The following is a 15,988-nucleotide window of genomic DNA, read 5'->3' as shown; positions in this document are numbered from 1 at the left end:
CCAGCCTGAAACCTCAGTTTTCTTCTGGCTTCTGAAAGGTTATACAAATATAGCCTTGGATATGAACTTGTTTCTCAAAGCTAAGTTCTTTGAAAAACAGGGAGATGCTTAATGAAACCACTGTTTCTCTTCATTCTGCTCATGCTGAAAAATAATAGCCAGTTTTATACACACACACACACAACTAGAAGGGCTTCTCTCTCTGAACAAACATACACTGACACTTGAATGGTTGTGGTTAAAGTGATTGAGTGAGCTGGAAGTACAAGCTGCTGGCATGAGCAAGGCTTCAGGGCTGGGTGTGCTTTTCTCAGGGCTGTTCTGACTTTCATAGCAGGCTTGAGATTTACTCTTTGAAAGGACACTTCCTTTTTGAAATTGTTACTGGCTTTGAGAAAAATAACACTGTTCAGGCTTTCATTGCACATTGTAAGGAAACACAAACACAATACAATGTTTAAAAACATCTCTGCCACTCACCTTTAAAAAATCTGCAAATCTCTGTAAAAGGACTTTGCTGCATTTTCTTTTACTAAAACCTTTCTGTCTCATGTCTTCTCATGAACAGAAGAACATGAGAAAGTTTCATCTTTCTGCTATACATGAAAAACTATCTTCACCATATATAATGTCTGCCAAGAGCAAAATTCTTTTATGATGTGACATACTATCACAGTACAGTTTTAGGAATCATCTGAGCTGGGAACAGATATTATTTTCATTTATGATCTTAAAAGGTTACACTGCCCTAGGAAGACAAGGAAAAAACCCAAAACTTAAAATCACAAAAAAATCCCACAGGAAACAAACTATAGAGGTATACTTTTCATAAAAGATCATCTCTTCCTAAAATACAAGTCTGCACTCAGTGCCATCAGTAGCAAGGTCTCCCTAATCATTCTTTATCTGCTCATCCAGGGTGCATTCATCAACATTTGTTGTCTAAAAGCCACCTAGTTCAAAACTGTTGTCCAGGAAGCCTCTTCAGTCAGTGTGAGGAGACAAGTATCTTTAATGGGCATCTTGGCTTTTACATGACTAAAGATCTGTGAGATGAAACTTTCCACAAATGTATTGTTGCAGTGAGGCTGCTGTGAGGCTCAGATTTGCTCTACCTTTGTATAGGTGTGTTCTATAGAAACTGGAGAACAACAGGCATACCCTGAGAATGAGCCATACCACAGGGCTGAACAGCAGAACATGACAAAGGCATTCTCAAAGTTTGTTTGGGACAGATAAGATCTGCTGGACAGCTAGAGCAGGAGTTAAGAGTGAGACTTTTCCATTTCAGGTAAAAAAAAGTGGTTAACATATGTGGGATGAATCCCACTAAACTGTGGATTTCCACATATACTGTACAGCACTAACTGCAATGGCATATTTTGCTGTAAGATAAACAGTATCCAATAATAAGGGAAATCCATACTTACCTGAAATATTATCTCTTAGAGCATTTTTTACAGCAGAGTGAACCAGATGTTGACTTTATGGATGTGCTAAACTGTTTTAAATATCGTAGTACAATAGGATTTCAGCTGTTAGCACAGATTCTGCTAAGTCATCTGTGTATATCCAAGGAGAGAGCTTGTCCTTTATAACTCACTTCTACTTATTTTTAAGTGGCAGCTTAAAAACACCAGCCAGCATGAAGTATTTGAGCCAAGTGGTCTCCTGCTATGTTTATTAATTTCAGTACAGAGTCATTTTTGCTTTGTTTTTTTGCCCTTCATATGATGTCTGTTCACCATATTGCCCAGTGCTCCTGCCTGCAGTAGCGTGGTGCTTGGAGATAGGCACAGAGCTTGCCTGTGTGCCTATGTGTCAGACAAAAGCTGCTGAAATGTTTCTGGCCCAAAGCTGGATACTGGAAAGTATCAAAGTCAAGTATTCAAACAAACTATCCAAATCAGCACACCAGGAGCCTGGCTAACCCCATAACTTCAGGTTGTTATGGTTTAGCATTCTTGTCCACCCCACAAACTGTGCTCACCCATAACACTACTCTCAGGGGGTAAGAAGACTCAGCTGAACGAAGAAATACCTTTCTTACACCAATCTCCCCTAGACCAAGTCCTTTTCTAAAGTACAGCTCCTTGGTTATTTCTGCTGCTGCGAGATTAACTGCTGTTATCTCAGTCCTGTTGGATCATGGCATTGTAAAGTCAGTACTGCTGCTTAACTTTCTCCTCATTCTCCTTCTCCCTCCCTTTCTCCTTCTCCTCCTTCTCCTCCTTCTCCTTCTCCTTCTCCTTCTCCTTCTCCTTCTCCTTCTCCTTCTCCTTCTCCTTCTCCTTCTCCTTCTCCTTCTCCTTCTCCTCCTTCTCCTTCTCCTTCTCCTTCTCCTTCTCCTCCTCCTCCTCCTTCTCCTTTTCCTCCTCCTTTGCTCTCCTTTTACCTTGACTGCAACTCCTGCTTACCAAACTGTCCATACAGTCACACAGGACGTGGTGTCTGCAAGGCACCTCCTGTTGATTCTTTCCCTCTCATCATTAAAGTAAAAACAGGATTCTACTGACATCTGAGGAAAACATAGCATATAAAGAGAAAATACTAATAAGAAGTGTAATTCAGACAAATGAATCAGACTAAAAGCTACCTTTCCTATACAGAGAACAGAGATTTCTGTTTCTACATAATATTCTTGCTAAGTTTATATTTCAAATAAATTTACTTCAGGGCTCTGCCTAGGTCACTGTGGACTTTTTTCCAACACCATTAATTTTCAACTACCTCCCAACAGTCTTTTTTTTTTTTTTTTTTTTTCTGTGCTAAGGTAACAATATGAAAGTAAACTCACCTTACTTTGAGGAAACATTAAACCCAAATTGATAGCAGCATGTGGTGTTTAACTGCTGGGATATTATATGCAGGAGGTTTACAAGAAAGCTCAGAGCTAAGGTTTCTGCATATTAGTTATGACACCTCTGGGAATGCTTAGGTTTTTGAATCAGAACTCAAATGGGCTTTACTGACATCAGTTTTATCCCAAAAGGAATATTACCACGCTACAGTCAAACAGTACCAGCTCGTTCCTATATAAGGAAAACTTCATTTTTATAAAACAACAAACAAACAATAAAACAACACCACCAAAAAACAAACAAAAAACCAAAACAAAACCCCAAACAAAAAAAAAACCCAAAATCAAAACAAACAAAAAACCCAAACCCAAAACCAACCAACCAAAAAAACAAAACAAAACCCACCAAAACTATGTGCTGATGAGGTTCTTTGCTGTTCTGAAAGACTGTATAAGCTTTATGCAAAACCATATTCTGAGAATACAAAAAGACCCCAGAGTAGGATATGAGGTGTGTGCATCCACATATGGCTTTCATCCTCAAAACACTATACTGATAAAGGCAAGAAAAAAATGGGATTGTGCTTCAGTTATCCTGTTAAATGTTCATGCCAATAGATACAGTTACTAAGTGAGAAAACAGCTCTTGATGTTGAGATTGTTACTTACCAGTCACAGATAAGCATCATTTTTCAGAATGAAACTTAGAACACAGGTAGGTAAGTAGCTAGTGGATTACATATGAGCATTTTTTCCAAATGTCAACCAAAGGCAATTAATCTCTTTCTTGGAATAGAACTAGTCACAAGGTAGGAAAAATAGATATTTATTCCATGCTAAACAGTATAGATAGGTTTAGCAGATTTAGTTTTCCAATGGCTTGAAGAAGGAATTTGGAGCCTGGCATCATACAAGTCTGTCCTGCTGATCTGTCTTTGGCTTTCTCTGAAAACATTGCCTACAGCAGAGCAAGCTGTTAGCCTGAATTTGAAAGGAAATGAGGCTTATTCAATTAAGGTGTCTGTCAATCCTTCTCTAATAACATTTGAACCAGATGGCCAGTTAAAAAAAAAAAACAAAACCAAGGAGAATTAAGTCTCTGCAATCAGAAGTTTTTAAAAGCTTTCAGAAAAGAAGCAAATAAAAAAAAGGAGGAACTAAATATTTTATTCCCAGAGAAGAAGACAAGTGAGCTCTAATTAACTGTTGTGTTTGACCTTCCAGACAGCTCCCCAGCATCATTACATCCAGAAAACCAGTATCTCAGCAGCCCAGGACCAGCCACAGCACACTCTTTCTCTGGCCTTGCCCATCAAAGGATACTGAGGATAAAAGTAGGAAAAAAGAAGGCTTAAGGCACCATGCAGGAGGAATATTTTAAGAGAAGAAAAAGCACTAGGGACTGTGAGGAAGGCTCGTGTTAGCTTTAAAAAGTTCTGCTGCTCATGTGGCTTCCTGCTTATTACACATAATCATCACTGTATCACATATAAACCTTTTTGCTGAACTGGAATGGGCTGCCCAGGGTGGAATGGGCTGGCCCGGGAAGTGGTGGATTCTCCATCCCGGGATATTTTTAAAAAGAGACTGGATGTGGCACTCACTGCCATGGTCTGTAACAACAGTGGTAGTGGATTAAGGGTTGGACTTGATGATCTCAGAGATCCCTTCCAACCCAGATGATTCTGTGATTCTGTGACCTTTGGCAAGAAGGTCACAAAAATTGCGATATATATATATATATATATATATATATATACATATTTGCATTTATCCATTCAGAGGCCATTAACTTCACTTCATCTGAGCCTCAGGTACATAAGGATATTTCCATTAAAAAAGTAAAATTTATCTTCTTCTTTTCCAATTATAAGATGAAAATTTGGCTTTCAGTATTTATATTTGAACTACTTCTAACTTTTTGATAAGTTTATTACAGTGAGCATGATAACTCTTCTAGCAAATTAAAATTTATTCTAAAATATCTGCAATATTATCAGAGATCAGGAATTGCTTTATCTTTTGTACTACCTCAATAGAAGGTGAGCTCAAAAAATGTTCTGCAATGTAACAGATAAGTTTGCAGACCTGCAAAGAAAGGAAACAAGTACATTGCCAATTTGTTTTACTGCATTTTTTATTACTGAATCTGAATTTCTCCTACTGGTTTCATGTTGCTGCTCTTTTTATTAGACAATGTATATTCTATATCAAAATGTGTTATTATAGTATCACAGAATAAAACATTATCTGGTAATAGATTTCAATAGAAAATGCTGGAACATTTATCAGACAAGTATTTTGGAGACAACCTGCATATAGGAGAAAATGTTTCTTTGTTTTCATAACACAGTAGCAGCAGTATAAACCCTGACATACAGGGTTTATATTACTGGAGATAATTCTGTCTAAATGTGAGAGTATTACAGACATAAATATCTAGGTTTTTGTGTACCTCACTTAGCCCTTGACCTGAGTCTGACCATGAGCGCTACAGTCAGTCTTACATTAGATGCTTCATGTTTTCTTTTTATTAATTTTATAAATAATGCCCTGTGAGAGTCTGCTGATCTCACTGCCTGGAATTTGCCTCAAAAGGGCAAATGTAAAGTGAATAGTCCTGGCTAGGGTGGAGTGTACCTGGCCTGGCCAGAGCTGAGCAGGGGGTGAAAGAGGTAAGAACTACGGGTTGGGTGGACACCCCTGTTCTGAGGGCCAGCCTGCAATGCTGGGACGTCCCTCCAGGCACGATTACCCTGGCCAGGGTGGAGGAAGCCACCTTGATTGTACTGATGCTGAGGTACCTGGCTGAGGGGGCTGGAATGGAGCAGGGGGTGACCCCTGGGAAGAGATAAGATCTGATGGATGTGTGAAAATGACACCCTCCGGACAGAAACCCCTCCCTCCAGCGCCTGTCTGCAATGGCTCTGATGCTGATGAATCTGCCTTCTGTGGCAGCTGACTGACAGCTGAACAAAAGGAACTCAGGGGTATATATGGGTGTCCATGCTGTGGCTGTTTTGTTGTCTCTTGACCCACTGCACTGGGCCCTGTCCAGGATCTGCACTTCAACTTGAAGAAACTCACTGGACAGCTGGACCCCTGGTGGTGATGCTCTCTCTCTCTCTCTCTCTCTGTTTTTCTCTCATCTATCTTCTCCTTTTCCTCTCTCCCTCTTTTGCCTGGCTCTATCATTTTGCTTGTGTCAATTGTCAAATAAAAGTCTGCTTGTACCCAGCATTTGATGGTTGGACTTTGTCTAGTGGATCCAAAACAAAATAAATTTTAATGTTACCCCAGACTGTAACACGCTTCTAATTGCATTGCAGGTTCCACTGCAAGCTTTTGCTAGTGGCTAAACTTTGCAACATATTACAAACTAGGGGAAGGCTGTGATCTCATCTCCTTCTCAGTCTTGCTCTTCTTTAGGGCTAGAAGGCTTAGTAGGACTTTTGAACAACTTAAGCAAGATAAACTCCACTGGAAACTTCAAATCCCTAAGATGTAAATAAGACTTCTTCTGTTGATCATTCCGGATAGCAACTGGAGGCACTAAAAACCTTTCTGTTTCCTGGCACCCTAGGTCTCTGGGAGGCTAATGGTGTGCATGTTCCTTTTTTATCACTTCTGTTACAATATACTTTGCCTGACTCCCACTCAGAGCCAGCCCCTCCCATCTTTTGATCTCAGTTTGATTGCTTTGCTCCTTTGCTGACTGGATTCTCATAGCTTGCGGGGAGCTGTAATTGAGAAAGCAGTTCAGCACTAGACCCATCATAGTACAATTTAGGAACAAATAGAATCATACCCACCACAGTACATGAGTTTAGAAAAGGTTACAACTCAGACAAATTACTAATGCTTTTTTTTTTTTTGCTTATTTTTTTTCTGTGCTGAAAAGATAACAAAATAGCTTAAACACACTTTCACTATCTATATTTGAAATAGAAATGCAGGGATTACAGGGCTTACCTGTAAAAAGTTTAGGAAATAGAATCACAGGTTTTAACAATGCTGAGTAGGAAACAATCTGCCAATCACATTATATTGCCCCTTACAAAAAGCTTTACACTTAAAAAAATAGCAAGGAGCTATTTTGAATCTTGTGCTTCCTACCCTAGAGTTATAGTTTCCTGATGTTTGGAAATTTTAACTTCTAGCTTCAGTTTTTCTCTGAAAACATTATAATTTGTCCTTGAGCCATTACTGCCAGTTGGCTGAACTGAACCTCCAGCTTCTCTGGCATTTACCTCTTGTGCAAACAAAAACCCCACCACATCCTTTTATGCTTTTGTTTTGTTAAATACACTGATCTCTTTTATTCTCTTCACATAAACAGGTACCCAGTTCTCTCAATATTTCTGCCTCCCAGTACAGCAAATCAAGTGTGTATTTTGAAGAATGGAAAACTCTAAAGACAATATTTAACCCCCCAAAAAATCATGTCATACCAGGGCATGAGAGCAAAAGCACAGGATCACCCATACTATCAGAATGCTGGCCACAGGACAGTGTCAGTCCATGCCATCCAACACACACAACACAAGAAATGGTTTACGAGCCATTTCTTTACTAATACAGACAGAGCCACAGAATTTCATGTATTAATGAGACTTCATTGATATGCTGCCAGCACCTCTACTGGAAATACTTTGATACCATTGATGACAGCATTTTCTGTTTTCAAGGACACGTTACAGAGATGACATTGGATCAACTGACCTTTTGTGGCTGAAGCTCACTGAAGCTGCTTTTGTTTACAGTGTTATTTAATTAGAGCTGAATTAATTTCTGATCACTCACTTAGAAGTATTTTTCAATGGACACCTTTTCGATAACATCACATCACAAAGCAAGTCTAATCTGGTACCATTCGGATTGGTTCTGTGGCTGTTTGGTGCATGGTCTTTACAGACATTAGGCTCAGAAATATCTAAATTTTACCATTGGTTCTCCAAACTATACCAGAAGGACAGACTAACACTTAAGTGAATTGCAGCTTTGTCTAAATTGAAATCTGAGGAGAGATCTCTGGTGAAGTTCATTCACTCCTTTCAGGAAACTTTCTTTCAAAAAAATCAATCAAAAGAGATAGTAAAACTAATTTTTTTTCTCCTTGTGTCCCCTTTAATAGGGGATACCCATTTATAATCTCTAGCACCTAGCAATCAGTACCATGCCAAACTGACCTTATTATTTTTTCTGAAGATTGGATGTCTAGTTATGCATTTCTGAATATTTTATGCTTTACAAATATCATTGCTTTTCACTATGTCCTTGTTGTCTTCCAGAACCTGAAGGAGGCCTATAGGAAAGCTGGGGAGGGACTCTTTACAAGCAGGACAAAAGGTGATGTTTTTAAGCTGGAAGAAGGTAGATTCAGGCTAGACATTAGAAATAGATTCTTTAGTGTGAGGGTGGTGAGCCACTGGCACAGGTTTTCCAGGAAAGTTTTGTATGCCCCCTCCCTGGAAGTGTCCAAGACAAGGTTGGATGAGGCTTGGAGTAACCTGACCTAGTGGGAGATGTCCTTGCCCATGCAAGGGGAGTTGGAGCAGGATGATCTTTTAGGCCCCTTCTAACCCAACCCATTCTATGATTCTACAAGAGGCATAAGGTCTGGTGACAGCACAGTGACCCTAAAATGCATACAAAGTGATGGGTCAGATCCAAAGTCAGGCCAGGAAGTCCTAGGCAGGACTGAACTGAAATGGGACTTCAGGACCTCTAGGAAGCAGGTGGGGGTTCCAGGTGAGGCTCTTCAGGGCAATTAAGACCTATTGGCCCTGACTGCCTCTGGATCTTTCACGTGGCTTCGTTATAATGTTGCAACATTATTTCCTATTAATCGAGTCAATTTTTAAATATATGGAAGGCCAAAGATTTACAGACCCTTGGGCAATGTGTTCCAGAGTTAAACCTGATTCATGGTAAAGTCTTTTTCCTTGTTTAAATAAAAATTTTCCTCACTGCAGCCTGCAACTGCTGCTTCTTGTTCTTTCACAATGACAGCTTTTTTTCTAAACTCTCCTTCAAACACTCTTAAAGCCCCCCAGAGCCTTCTCCAGGCTGAGGTCTGCTTCCCTTTGCTCGTCCTCACGTCACATACTCCAACCCTCTCACCAAATGGCTTAGTAGTCTTCTGAAGTCTGCTGACAACTCCCTTGTACAGGGCAGGAATCAGCCTTTATAAAGTCCCTGAGATGTGAGCTCAGCACTGTCAGGCAGTGTGTCAGGAGAAGAACTAAATGGCTAAATGAACAGAGGGCAATTGGAAAGAGAAGCTCCATTTCCTGAGCATCTCTCCCTAACCATCCTTGACCTTTTCCAGGTGATGTCATTTGTCTACAGAAGAATGACAACCAGAGAAGACTCTTCTGGTTCACCAGTTTACAAAGGTACATCAAACTACATCTTTGTCACTCTTTAAGTCAGCCGTAACAGCCAATATGCCTATAGCTTGCTTATGACCTTGCTATACGAAAATCTCTAATGTCTTCCACTTATATGTTTTCAAACACCTTCAGCTTATTCCATATGTAGCTGTCACTTGGTTATAACATGTATTGATCATCTATTAATTTCACATGAAGTATTTATAAATGTACCCTTCATATAAAGCATGATTAATTTATCTACAGAAATTTATTGTTTGTGAGGTTATATTATATAAAGTAGATCTTTATTACCAACAGAATTAAATTACAGTATCTTGTTCAAATCATTCATGATTATAAAGACAGAAACTATGCTGACATTTAATAGTACTAGAAATTGTGTAGTACAGCTATTATAATGTACACATATCATTTTTATAGCTGAATAGCACTTGGCTTTTGTTTTTATTTAATAGCTATTTTGATCCACTATATCGCTCTTTCATCATAATGCTCTGTCAATCATGTCATACATTTAAATGGTTTAATTAATTGTTCTACTTAACCAGAGAAACAATTATATAGCCAGACCTATATAAACCAGTAAAATATTCAGGAGCAAATTTCAACGGGTAAATACTCCCATGTATTTGTACTGAAATATGTTTAGATGACCTCTTTACAGTGGAAAGCAACCACAAACTGGAAGGGAAAACGCACAGATAAAGGAAAAAGCTCATTCAGTAAGAAAACTAGATTTTTGTTCCTAAAAGATTTTAAGACTGATACTTATATGGTAGGAAATACTATATTTCAACCACCTTCCACTATTTGATTTAATTAATGAAAGGCTGATTTATGCTACTGGGCAACCTCGTCCAACATCTATTAAAGTTACATACTTTGACTCAGAATCTCTATTCCACATTTTTTGCCCAAGACTTCATCCTTGCCTACAAGAAGGTTACCTTCAAGTAAGGATATTCATTATAGTCAAGTCATACTAACAGGGATGCTTTGTCCGTGTTCCATGAGGTGACTTTTACTTTATCATGGTGCAGTGTTTCTATATAGAGAACTGAATTTATTTTGAATGGCAAACCCAACTTAGGGGAGGCAGATGCTGTTCTCTTCATTTCCCTGTCAAACACCATCCTTTGGGTGACAGTTTCTATGAAGGCCTGAAGCATACTTAGCAGAAGCCAGTTAGGTTTGGAGGTCTGTGTAATTCTAACTGTGGTATCAGATTCTTAAAGTGGCAGGATTTGTTTCTAGACATCACTAAAAAAATAATTTTATCAAAGTATAATCCTGATATAACTTTCCATACTCTTTCTAAAGAGTTTTCTGTGTTGCAAGGAGAGTGTTTGAGAGCAGGGTACAAAGCCAAGGGACCTCTGTCTCTGAAAAGTCACCACTCGATGACAGCATCTTTGGGGACCAGACACAGCTGCTGATAGCAGTTATCAAAAAGGCAACTCCATCTTCCCACTGAGGGACAGAGATGAACAACAGCAGCAGTAAAGGCTGTTGGAGCAGTTTTATTCAGTGCAAAACTGTTTCCAGACCTGTAAAAAACACTGATAGGTACATTAGATACCATTAGCCCTGGAGCTGTAATATAACCAGAAGGAAGATGGGCACTTTCCCAGTGATCTGTGCAGAGCCTGCCTCAGGAGCCCTGATACATGTAGTTATTTTTCTCTCAAAGTTCAGCACTCCACATTGCTGCTGGGAAGTTACAATGATATACAGAGAGAAAGAAATCTTGTGATGAAGCCCTGGTGATTATTTAATAGATACCCATGTTTTAGGGTTTGCCAGAAGACCATTAATAGTTTTGACACATCTTGGTGTACACCATCAGTAAGATTTTATGGCCATTGCCTGCATCATGGTTTGACAGCAGGTGGGATGCAGGAAAGCATGATTTGAAAGCCTACATCTGTGCACTTGCCAAAGCCTCAGATTTATCTTTGATGATATAATTCAAAAGACTTAGGCCGACCAGCATAGTACAACCATGTTATAGGTAGCTAAGTAAAAAAATAGTTTTATATAAACACAAATTTTAGGCCAACACATGGAAAATGATAATGATCTCAACTGATATCACAGGGGCCTGAGGAAGTTGGAGAAAAGGGAGGAAAGTAAAATCAAAGTGCCTAATGACAGCTGTGCCAACAATATATATTTAACACTTTCTATATGAAATCCAAAATGTTCTAATCCATCTAATTACTAAAGTGTGCCAGAGCCTAGTTAATTTGTATTTTATCTCCCAGAGATGTACTGGCCTCAGAGCCACAGCTAAAAAAAGGCTGAATGATTCCTTAATTATTTTATTTATGTACTCTTTTTAAAAAGTTCTCTATTTAGAGAAATGTATAGTGGGTTATAATGGGTAAGAAATGGTATAGCTCCTTCTGCATTGTATTTTAGGAATGCTTTCAGACATTATCAGTAACAGATAATTCTCATATACATCAGCATTATACACCTTCCTGCTATCTGCTCCTATGAATCAGATATAATTATCCCAGCAGCATTTTAGTATTGAACTACTCCCATGGCAAGTATTACATTAATATCACCACAATGAGGGTGATCTGATGAATACTTTCATTTCTACTTTATTTCAATATAAGTCTGTTTCAATTAAAATGCTGTAGGGAATCAGCTCTCAAATTATGTATCATTGGTAGTTTGACTGAAAATCCATTAAAAAATCTATAGTTTTTTATATTTCTGATGCTTGCCTCCATCATCCCTCATTCCTGCAGAGCTAATGCTGTGCTTTTTTCCCTGGACCATCTGCTACCAGTGTTTCCTCATCAGTTTCACCCTTCTGCTCAATGTTAGAAGTTAAAAATGACCACACTTTGTGGCTAGCAAGTTGGGAGAGGAGAGACCATAACAAGAAAGGAGAGAAGAAAGACTGCAGCTGAGCAGCAAGGTGAAGCCTGTAGGTCCAAGAAAGCATGACTGGTGTTTAGTGACTACATTTGAACCCTATTCAGGTCCACTATGGAAGAAAATTGTCTGATGAGCTGCAATTTAAAAAAAAAAAAAAATTCCAGAAAATTAATATGCTAAAAACACGTATTTCTATTTCCTGGAAACAAAATATATTAGAAAGAAAAAGGAGGACACTTTCAAAACTTTCTTCTTGAATAACAATAAATTAAAGTTTCAGGAGAAGTGGCTACTTGGTAATTGAGTCCAAATGGCCATTAAAAGAATGTTGAGTCTATATATAATTTTAAATTCTTATACCACTTCTCCTGAGCTGGGAAAAAATCCTTTTCACTCTAAGAAACAAAATTAGGGAAACCTTGAAAACCCCAATACTAACATGTTTATTTGGACTGACTATATGGTGCATGATTTGTTGTGTCAGATCCTAACAACAATCCATCTATCCAGTATTAGCAAATGTCAAGAACTGAACTCCCATTGCAATTTGACAAATCTAAACTCTTTTTTTGCCTCAGTCATATCTCCTCAGGTTCCTCAAATGAAATAAAGTGGTAGGAAACATCCTTGACTTGCCACGTAAAAAATTTCCAGCAAATATAAAACCTCTCTGCCTGGAGCTACTGGCAAAAGGATGGACTGTGAACAAAAAGCCAAAGTGGCAAGAATGCAGCATTTTCAACAATTCCTTTCACATGGGATCTATGCCAGGATTCAGGCCCATACTGAAAACAGAAAGCCTGAAGTACCAGCTAGAGTGCAAATGTTTGTCTTGTTCTGTTCAGCACAGACTGCCACACTGATTTTGTGGTGGCAGCTGAATGCCAGTTTCAGAACCTCTTACACCTGTGGGTCACCTAAAGGCAGTCAGGGCTCAGGGTTGGTAACTTCTCTCCACGTGCACTTGCAGTAGGAAGTCCTTTTCCATCACCTCCCTCTACAGCTGCAGCAGAGCTGATTTGCTGTGAACAGAAGCTGAAATTGTTCCTCAGAGAAGTTCCAGCATATTGGACTACTTTTGGATTACTTGCATTGAAATGTTGAAGTTTTTTACACAGGTCCCAATCAACTTGGAAATTATGATATTTTTTCATCTGCTTCATGTAACAGAAGTATGAATGCCTTTGTCCTAAATGTCTTCTCTGATGGCTCAGAAAAGCCATTTATCTGCATTTTCTTTTATGTATTTCTAATACTTTGAAGTGACTGGGCAAAATAGCTTAGATTGGAAGGAACCAGTAGATGGGTGTGTGACTTAAGAGAAGATCTGGATCTCAAATTTCAAGGGAAAATGTTTATCAGGGAAAAAGGACTGCTTCAATTATTCAAAAGGCATTACAACATGTTTCTCTTTCTCTTAAGCAAAAGGTATTTGTGTAAGAACGAAGCTGTTCTGCACTTGAAAATCATGGGTGTGCTGCCTGATAGATACACTTGACCGAAGCTGGAAAGAAACCCAGGCTTTTTCCCTCAGTTTCTTTCTAAATGCCACTGCATAATGTGATCTGCTACGTGCCAGCAAGAGCCTACATAATAGTCACAAGATTGCTTTTTTAAGTACCATCTGGAATGCATGTGTCTGAGCAGAGCCAGAGGAGAAATTCAGCAGAGTACTGAGTGGTGCCTCCAAATCAAACAGGATGCTGCTTTTCTGGGGGTGATTCTTTAGAGAAAAAAAAAGAAAAATGGGGCAGGAAGATGAGTTGCAGTCTGTCCCAGGTAAGGATGCCCAGGGCACTTTGCAATCCCAGTTAAAAAAAACAAAGCTGTAAACAAACATTAGTGATGGAGAATATTGATATTTTTTAAGAACTGATCTTCAAAAAAACCACAGTGCAAACATCTACCATTGAAAAAATTTTAACATAATCATAAATATGTTGGAGTCATGTAATAGTTTAAGATATGATTAACAATGCAGAGAGCTCATTTATGTTCTTTAAAACTGATAGGCCAACGGACATGAGTTCAAATAAATTTTTTTTGCTCTTCCATTTTTAATTTTTAGCACAATATCTGAAAATTATGCTGAAGTTTAAATATCAGCTTGTTCATAAAGTGAGTTCACCTCCATGGTAAAAATTAAACATTTTTATGTTGGGCAATTAACCTCAGTTTTGTACCAAGCAAATGAACTGTCTTGATTTTAATTCTGATGGAAGGAAGCATTCTTGACAGATGAGCAGAAAAAAATCAAAGTAAAATACACTGGAAAAAATAAGCCATATTAAATTAGACTGCCATAATTTTAGAATATATTCGAGACTAAATTAGAGGACAAGATTACATACTCATCTTCACAGTAGTCACATACTGCCATGTAACAAATGTGATAACAATTCAAATCCTTTAGATTTAAACCGAGCCAAATTTAGACTATAAAATCTCTGGGATTTGCATACACTTGCTTCTTTGAAGTATGTACTCTTAAAACCCTATAATAAGTAAGTATGGAAAGACTGGAAACTAAACTTTGGAAGAACTGCAAAATCTACTACAGAATCATCTGGAAAGGACTGGACCTAGGTATTAGCATTATGTGTTTAATTAGATGGTAGGTATTACAAAAATGAAGGCAGAATTCATTGCTGTGGAAATGCAGAGCATGAGGAAAAACAATGAGATATTTTTTACTTTTTTACTATAACCCCCAAACAAACAGCACAATTATTAGGGAAATTATAGTTACATTTTAAAAATAAATATCCTGATTCTCCCCCACCATTAATTTCTGTTGTTAGTCAAAGGTAATTTGATGTAGAGCTTCAAGACTGGCAATCAGAACACACCAGCCAACACTACTTAGACAAGAAACTTTGGCCAAAAGCCACGAATACTCACTGTCTGCCGAGACAGAGAAAGGATTTCTTACTCAAGTGCATGCAACTGAGATGAGTACTCAGCAGAGCAAGAGCCAAAGCAAGATTATACTGTAGAATTTTCAGTAACAATAAGGATCAGGGTATGAAGACTCAACTCACAGTTGTGCTATTACTAATGTGACTTTTTTTTCCCCACAGAGTTTTGTTTGATCTTTTGTTTTTTCCTATAGCAGTGAAAAATGCTTCTTTGGTGGTCTTGATGCAATCCAGTAAATTAGGCCTGTTAAAGTAAATTAAGTTTCTAACAGTGGTTCACTGGCATCCATGCTGGACACTACCTGGTTCAGCACAAGGAACACAAACTTGTTTCATACGGGCATAGAGTAGGGAATCAACAGTGGTGGTAAAGATGATGTTTTCTTGCTGAAAAAAAAATCCCAAACCTTAAAACATCACTATACCTAGCAGAAATCCATGTGGAACATCCAGAGAATCACATTTTTTTTTTCTGAAGAAATGTTCCAGTGAGACATTACAAAGGAAAAAGAATACTGAAATCTGCAAAACTTATTCTAAGGACAGAATCAGGAGACTGAGCCTGCATGTTTTTATACATTGTTTGTTGATGTTATAATCCACGAAGATACATTATCTGAGTCTCACAAATAGTAGTAGGACTTAAATACTTGGTAGGTAGGTTTTCTTGGTATTCTAACATTATTACACAAAAAAATAGAATTTCTGAAAGGCTATTCTAATGTTGGGTCTTATTGGGTGTAAGGCTGTTGTTGGTCCAGAATGCTATTCTAGGTACTGTCGTTTGAGACTTCCTAGTGCCTCAGAGAGAAGTCCAGAAAAATTTTATTACCAAACCCAGCCTCATTTTCCCTTAGTTACTTAGTTACTGACTCTTTCTGCTTAAGTATGGTTGTAGCCGCACATCCCTCCCTGCCACATCACAGATGGCTACCATAGAAGAGTAAATTGGAAACAAGAAAATCTTTCTAAGTCCC

This window comes from Heliangelus exortis, chromosome 2 (assembly GCF_036169615.1).
Source record: "Heliangelus exortis chromosome 2, bHelExo1.hap1, whole genome shotgun sequence".
Classification (NCBI taxonomy): Eukaryota; Metazoa; Chordata; class Aves; order Apodiformes; family Trochilidae; genus Heliangelus; species Heliangelus exortis.
This window is presented reverse-complemented; position numbering follows the sequence as displayed.